Raw genomic sequence first — 8,791 nt, 5'->3', positions numbered from 1 at the left:
GCCAAGGAATGGGGGAATGTTGAGCTCAAAAGCATTGTCTCCCACATCCTTGGTAATGGTGTAAGGACCATATCAGAGTGGTTTGAGCTTCCGATGGGCTCCAGTAAGGCGTTCTTTCTGTAAATTCAACCAAACTTTGTCACCCACCTGAAACTTGTGTGGCACTTGATGTTGATCATGTTGTTTCTTAGACTTGGCATTTGACTTCTCCAACATGTCGTGAACTTGTTGGATGCGTTCAATAAATATGGTCGCTTTATCAGCCTCAGACAATACATGTGTGGATTTTGTCTATTTAGTCGCATGAGGCATGAAAACATCAATTAGACACAATGGTTGAAATCCTAGACCCACTTGAAAGGGACTGCAACTAGCCGAGCTATGGAGAGCTCTATTATAACAATGTTTCACATAGGGAAGACTCTCATCCTAGGTTCGTGGATGCTTGGAGTTGTACATGCGCAGTATGTGCACTATCATCCTATTAATGACCTTCGTCTGACCATGTGTATGTGGATGGAAGGCAGTTGACTTGGTGAGTTTGGTGTCCAATAGTGTCCAAAAACTTAACCAAAATGTGCTCAAGAACCTGTATCCCGATTTGATATAATGGTCTGCGGGATCCTAAATTTTACCCATACTAGTTTAAACAAGAGTTTGGCAGTTTCTTTTACTGTGATACTCTTCTCACAACCCGTGAATATAGCCATCTTAGAAAATATGTCCACGACCATAAATACACAATCATTACCATGTTTTGTAGAAGGGAGGCCAGGCATATAGTTCATGGAGATGGATTCCCACGACTGGATGGGATTAGGTAGAGGAGTGTACAGGCCTTACTTCTTGATGGTTGGCTTGGCAATGGCGCAGGCAATGTAGGATCTGATATATTTCCAAACATCTAGTCGGAGTTCGGGCCAATAAAAGTACTTTTGTAGTATAGCCACAGTGTTCTCCACACCAAAGTGTCATGTGACCCGACTGTAGTGCGCCTCCCAAATCAGCTTGGCACGCTCGCTTGAAGGAACACAAAGGTGTCCCAAGTAGCATAATAATGTGTCCTGGAGGTGGAAATCAAGAAATTGCTTTCCATATACTATCATATGGTGTGTGGAGGTGAAATATAGATCATTTTTGTATAGTTGCAGCCATCCAGAGGTCTCGTGACCACAAGAGTTGAGAACAGTAGTTAGTGATGTAACTGGGGGTCGGTTGAGGCAGTTTGCAACATTATTGGTGTTGTCATTTTTGTATTTAATGTTCAAGTGGAATTGATGTAGATATGTAAATCACTTTTGATGGTGATCGTTCTGCAACTTCCCTTGTGTCTGTATAAACTGAAGAGGTCAGTGATCGGTGTGGATGACCATCTCCTTCCCCAGAATGTAATGCTTCCATTGTCCATTATCATATGTGGGGTACTTCCGATTTGTATCAAAAAGTGTCTCACTAAATAGGCCACTAGATGCCTGTGTTGGGTGAGGACTGCACCAATAGCATAGTCTGAGGTGCCTGTCTCGATTTCAAATGGTTGTTGTAGGTTTGGTAGTGTGAGTACTGGTGTAGAGTAGAGTCGGTGCTCCAACTCAACGAACACCTTCTGTTGGGACTCAGACCAGGAAAACTTTACTTTCGCCCCACCCTTAGTAATCTGACATAAAGGCCAAGTGATGTGGGAGAATCCTAGCACAAACCTTTGATAAAAATTTGCAAGGCCCAAAAATTTGTGAATCTCTGTTAGAGTGGTCGGGGCTGGCCAATCCCGAATGACTTTGATCTTAGTCGGCTCCACATGCATGCCACGCTCATTTATGATGTAACCCAAATATTGGACCTGGCTCATGCCAAAGGTGCATTTCTCCAAGTTGGCACACAGTTTGTGTTTCCGAAGGGTTTGAAGGACCTGAAAAATGTGTTGCAAGTGTTCTTCCCAACTCTTGCTTAAGATGAGGATGTCGTCGAGATAACAACCATGAATGAATTGGTGAAGGGCCGCAAGATCTCATCCATTAGCCTCATAAAAGTATCAGGGGAATTTTTCAACCCGAAGGGCATAACCAACCATTCAAAAAGGCCTTCCGTTGGATTTGAAGGTGGTCTTCCATACATCTAAGGGATTTATTGGAACCTGGTGATAGCCGGACTTCAGATCGATCTTGTTGAAATACTTGGCCCCCTTGAGTTGGAACCTGGTGATAGCCAGACTTCAGATCGATCTTGTTGAAATACTTGGCCCCCTTGAGTTGGAACCTGGTGATAGCCGGACTTCAGATCGATCTTGTTGAAATACTTGGCCCCCTTGAGTTGGTCCAGAAGGTCATCAATCCATGTGATTAGATACCTGTTCCTGAGAATGATTTGTTTAGTGCTCGATAATCAATGCAGAGCCTCTAGGTCCCATCCTTCTTCTGTACAAGTACAATCAGGCTCCCACAAGGCGAGGAACTTGGTCAGATGTGCCCTTTTTGCAGCAACTCCTAGATTTTCCACTTGATCTCTTCATTTTCCGTAATAGAATGACGATATATCGGCCTGTTGGGTAGAGGTTCTCCGAGAGTCAGATCGATCAAATGCTTGATGTGATAGTGCAGGGGTGCCCTTATGGGTGAGGAGAAGATGTCCTTGTATTCTTCCACGACTGTATCCACATGCTTTTGCTACGTGGAGGAACCCTTCCCAGGGGCCATGGATGTGGCTACGATCTTCTCCTTACTTTGAGAGTGAATTAGAAAGAAAGCAAATTTCCTAGTATGGGAGATGATCTTACTGCATTGCTTAATAGAGATCAAAGAGATGGCGATAGGCGGGGCTACCTCCGGTATCCTATATAACTTACTACCCAAAGAAATAGTCATTAGGGGAATTTTGAGGTCTAAAATGGGCCTCCTACGAAAATTTACAACCAAAGTAAATTTTATAAGAACCAATAGGATTCAAGATGATGATTTCAACCATCGGGGATGATTCACTATTTTTGGAGTAAAAAAGTAAAAAGATTAAAAAATAATAAAATAATAAAAAGTATTTTTTCAACATGTATTTTAAACTTATCTCCCTAAGGTTTTACTCAAACTTCGAGTGGGAGTACTCATTGGATGAAAAATTTAATTCCTCATCCAAGGAGTACCCATGTTGCATACTTTCGATGGACCCTGCTACACCAATATGAGAAATACACAAAAAACGTGATTACAATCATGTTTTTCATGTATTTCTCATTTTACGTGTAGCAGGGTCCATTGAAAGTATGTAGCATGAGAACTCTTTGGATGAGGAATCAAATTCTGCATCTAATGACTATTTCCGCTCGAAATTTGAGTAAACTCATAGGGAGATAAGTTGAAAATACGAGTTGAAAAATTAGTTTTTTCTTTTTTCCCTCTAAATTTTGATGATGTAATGTAATCTTGTTTTATTATTTCCACTATTATTTTATAATTTCCTTAGGAGGCCCATTTTAGACCTCAAAATTCCCCTAATGAATAGAGCGGGGTCTAGACTCATATACAACATGTCGCTTCCACAAGTATGGTTGTCCTAATAATATATCACAAACTTCAAGAGGAACAACATCACACAGTACCTCATCCATGAAGGGCTTGATGCTGTAGGGAAGGTGACAATGTTGGCTGATGCGAAGATCTTTTCCTTGGTGAAGCCACCTGATGGTGTAGGACTGTGGATGTGTTGTATTCAATAGGCCCAATCACTTCATGACCTCTGTTGAAATGAGGTTCTTTGGGCTCCCCTGTTGATAATGAACTGCAGCAGTGAACAGTTCACCCACATCTGTGAGTGGAATAGGCATTTCCCCTCCTCTGGATCTTTAGGCTCAATATTCTGGATCTTGGTGGTGGCCACAATGGTACTGGGCTCCGCATCAATGATCTGCTTCCCTTTGTCATTCCCCTTGTCAAGTTCTGACTTAGAGTTGAAACATTCGTTTGACTCAGAAGCCTTCAGCTCGACCACCAGTGACTGCTTAGCCCGACACTCACTTGTGTTGTGAGTGGAGATCTTATGGAACTCGCACCACTTTCTCGTGTCCTTCTTTGTCTTCGTGGTGTTGTTTTTTGCTTGTGGCCTTAGTGGGTTATCCTGGGTCACCCCGCCTTGGCCTTTCCCTTTGCTCTGCGATTTGAGGGTGCCTTTCCCTTGCTTTGGATTTGCAGAGCCAAAGTCTCATTTTTTATGTTTAAACTTCTGCTCAATCTTGACAATGTATCGGTACGTCATTCTGAGCGAGGAGATGTCCAAGAACTCCATATCATCCTGGATGTACCTGTGTAGACAGTCATGGTACTTGAATACCAAAGGTTTCTCAGAATCCTTGATACCCAACTTCGTGCGAAGAGTATGAAAAACATTGGTAAACTCTGACACGTCTTGATCCCTTCCCTATCACAACGTGGTCCACTTTATGTATTTATCCTCATAGCTCTCGACAAGGTATTACTGCTCCTTGATGGCATCCCAGAACGAATTCCAAGTGGGTGTAGTTGAAAATAGTGAGGGTGTACTTTCATCCTTTTTTCTCACAATAGGTTTCCCACCAGTCCGGGATATGGGGGGCAGCTTTGAGAAGTGAAAAAGTAATCCTTTCCTGGCTGGAAAAATCATGAACAAAAAAAAAATCCTTCGAACAAATTTAACCATTTATCTACGACGTCCGCATCTATCTGACCCTCAAATATGGGGATGTCAAAATTAACTTGTACCTTAAAGGGTGTGGCGCTTCCAAAGTAGCTGGTGGAAGGAGATGCATCACCCTTAGGTAGCCGCTGAAGGATCTGGGCAAATTTGTCCATCATCGTGTTCCTATGTTGCTCGAGGGATTCTTCAAGCAAGATTATGAAAGGATCTCCTGCCCCCTCATATTTCTTCTCTTCCACCATGGAAGGTCGTTGAGATTTTGGAGGTTGGTCTTGTAAAGGTTCAACCAGTTCGAGCCCTAACTCCTTATATCCCGACCTCGTTGGGGACGTGCAAAGAAAAACAGAGAAAGAGTAGACTGCTCTGATACCATTGATCTAAAATTAAACAGGAAAAAATTACAGATATAACCATAAATACAAAGATGCAACAAAAATAACACTTCATTTTATTAATATCAAATACTGAAATATGCTTAGAAACAAAATGGAAATAAGACTAGCTCAGGGGAGGGTAGCATATCTCTAAGAAGAGATGTGGCGGCTACATGCCTCTAAACTATGTTACATTGTGGTTCGGATGCCTATTTATTATTGAGAAACAATGAAAACCCTAAACATCCAAAAACCTAATCCTTAGGAGACGAAGCACTAAAACTACGGGCTCTGTTTGGGTGAATCAGTACATCAACTTCCCGGGGTCGTATCTTTGGCATACGATCTCCATTACATGCACACAATACCTCGTTAGAATGATATATTCGAGGACTACAACTTTCGAGTGGCCAAAATTGGCCCTAGTTTTCCCAAAAAAAGTCATTTAGGGCCTCAAAACAACTTCCAAAGTTCAGGACCCAAAAAACTGCCAAAAATAGTAAATTGTGCAACAATTAAGGAAACTGAAAAACTGAAAGAGACAGTGTTGGGGGTCCATGTGGAATAGGTGGGTGGCCACCAACATCCACCTGGATCATTTCCCCCATCAACCTAACTATTCGTGTCCACCGTTTATCCACCACCTACCCTCCCAACAATTCCTACTCATCATTTCCACCACCAATGTCCCTTCATTTTTGTTTTCAATATTTGATTATTTTTATAAGATTTTAGTATAGTTATAATATACTATTAATTATAATTAAATATTCATATGTGTGTGTGTGTGTGTGTGTAAGGAAGCAAGTGTAACTGAAATGAAACACACAACCAATTACTTGAATAATGATAATGAGCAAATTTAGTAAAAAACTGGACGATTTTGAGAGGAGATTCAACCAGACCGACAAGAAAATTACGAAGCTACAGGAAAAACAAGAGAGTTTAGAGAATTAGCTCAGGTAAAATTATAGTGTCCTTCATAAGGACCAAAGCAAACATACAAAACTTGGTTGATCATAATCACAATCAAGTGATCAGTATATTGGGTCAGGTCCTTCAAACAAAGAATAACACAATCGCTCAACAACAATACTCTTCGAATACATCAAATATGTCAGCCTCACATCACATCTTGAACCTTTGCATTCATCTACCATACTAGATCTACAGAATAATATATCGAATCCTTAAACTTTGATAATTTCAAACCAAATTCCCTCATACAATCAATTGATTGTCGCATACCAACAAAGATAAAAGCTCAAGTTGTACAAATTACGGTAATGAGAAACATTGTATAACATGGTTCAATAAGGTAGGGGATTTAAGTATAGGGGGTTTACGCAGTGCATTATATTAGATATCATTTTTGGGATTCAACTGCGTTAAGTAAGTCATTCACGTATGACCATTTCCACGAGAGGTAGTCGTAAGTGACTAATTTCTCATGATTTGAATAGTTCACTTAGCACTATTCAAACATGAATCCATGTAGCTTGAAGGTGACACATATAACTCATACATGTTGTTATCACAAAATCAAGCACTGAAGGGCTGCTGATCAGGTAGACTCTGTGTAACTGTTTCAGACCAATCTTTTAACTAAGGCTTAGCCTCCTTAGCCTGAGAGGGCTCTCTCAAAAGGTTATTGATTTTGACTATTGATAAGATGGCTAACTCTTGTAAGGTGAATTTAACAAACATGCTGGCTGGACAGACATTACAAAGACTTCCATTGGGCTTATGGAGTTAATCATACTTCAGTAAACTATAACACTACTCATACATAGAAGTCAGGGCATGTGATGTTTAAATACTCAAAACACATCTCATAGAAAACCTCAGCTTACAAATACACACAGGAAATCAGAGCAGCATAAGTGAATTCTGAGTGATTGTGTATTTATACAACTGTAAAAACGTTAAGGATAAAGCAAAACCACATATCTTGAGCATTGAAACACTGTATGAATCCTGAGAAGAAAAGCAGCAAATTGTATTACTGAAACTGAGTTTTTACACAAGCCAAAACAATACTCTGTTTTCTCAAATATCCAACCCTCATTACATAGATGATTCAGCGATATATAGAAACATAATTCTAACTACTTGGAGCTTCCTCCTCCAGCATGAGGGGAGCTCGATGACTGCCACTAATGACACCTATCTGCTTTGTAACAAACTATTAAATACAATAACTGATAATTGAAATTCTAAAGAGTTCTAATCTGATTATGACTCTAACTCTATCTCCTTCGTAGAAGGATTCCTCCTTGCAGCTTTGACACCTGGTTTCCTTTTCGTTTGGCTGAGATGGCTGAGATGAGCAGTTAATGCTCCATGTTGGCTTTGGATACTGAAGGCTTTAACTGCTCAGCGATGTTAGGGAATATCCCTTGCTTTCCGGTTCTGGTCCCCCATCACTTCGAATATGCAGCAACATGTCTTTTTAGTCCCTTTAATACCCCAAAAATATAGAACACCACCATGCTTCCTGATGAGTCGGATGATCCATCAATAGCCAAGTGTGCAAGCCAAAATTCCATGTATGCAATCCATTCAATACCCTATGACCGGTAATAAAGTGGCTTTATAACCGAAAATTTTTAAACCTGAGTTAAACATTTCACCTTTTTGAAGGCACACCTGTCTTGATCAGAATGGCTGGGATGTCTTCATTTAATCTTTACATATCCTTTAGGTGTTCCCTTTGGAAAAAATCCCGCACATATTACCAAACTGTTTGTTTGCTTTAAAAACACCACCTACAGCAGTTTCGTAGCGCGCTACGAAACTGCTGAATTTGTTAAAATAGCTTGTATTTGCCCTGAGGTATTTACTGCTTAGACCTTTAATTGTTAAAACACCTTTACATATGGCAGGGATCTACATGTCCTCAAAACAAGAAAACTAAGCAAAATTTAACAAAATTTGGAACAAAACTTTTCTTTGAACAGCAACTTCATTTATCAGCTAATTGGTCTAGCTGGGCCTTTAAGTCTTCAACCTTCTTCCACTGACCTAGCTGTGCCTTTAAGTCTGCAACTTTCTTCCTCATGGTTTTATTTTCAGCTCTAAGATGCATATTTATCTTTCTGAGGAGTTTAGCCTCTTTAATGGCAGGTACTGTCCATGTGTAAACATCAGCTACTGAATCCACCTGGTTTACTAGGTTTTCACTTCCTTTCAATACAGCTTTACGATAATTTGCATACCTGACTGCAGACTCCCTAGTGGCATTCTTCACCTTAACAATTTCATGTTTAGCTGCTTCTAGCTGATTCTTTATAGCTATAATATTACCTCCTTGGGATATGATGACTGTTCTATTTGTGTCTTTTTGCTTGATTTTCTCTGCCTCCTCTGTTCTGGACAATTCCTTAGCTACCTCTGTTCTAGGCAGTTTCTCAGCTTCCCTTACTTGCTTTCTTGTAATAGGTCTTCTTGGTTTGAAGATGAATTCATCACCTGGTTCATCAAACCTCAGTCTTTTTGAAGCTCTAGACTTCTTGGTGCTTTCTGGTGATGACTGTGTCAAATCAATGTGCATTGGTTCAATGTGCACCGGTTCAATTTGCTCAAACTCAATGGCCTCCAACAAATCACTCAGGCTTGCCTTAGATACCGGGCTTTCTTCAACAGCTAATGCTTTGCCTTTTTCTTTGCTTATTTGGCTCCTTGTCCTTACCCTTGACACTGTTTCAAATCCACTTGGTCCAGGTACAGTCTTCTTATGATGAGCTTCTTCTTTTGCTGAT

Source organism: Pinus tabuliformis, chromosome 8 (assembly GCF_031772625.1).
Source record: "Pinus tabuliformis cultivar Carrire ecotype Pingquan chromosome 8, CPIR1, whole genome shotgun sequence".
Classification (NCBI taxonomy): Eukaryota; Viridiplantae; Streptophyta; class Pinopsida; order Pinales; family Pinaceae; genus Pinus; species Pinus tabuliformis.
The sequence above is the reverse complement of the archived record's forward strand: the minus strand, read 5'-3'. Positions refer to the sequence as shown.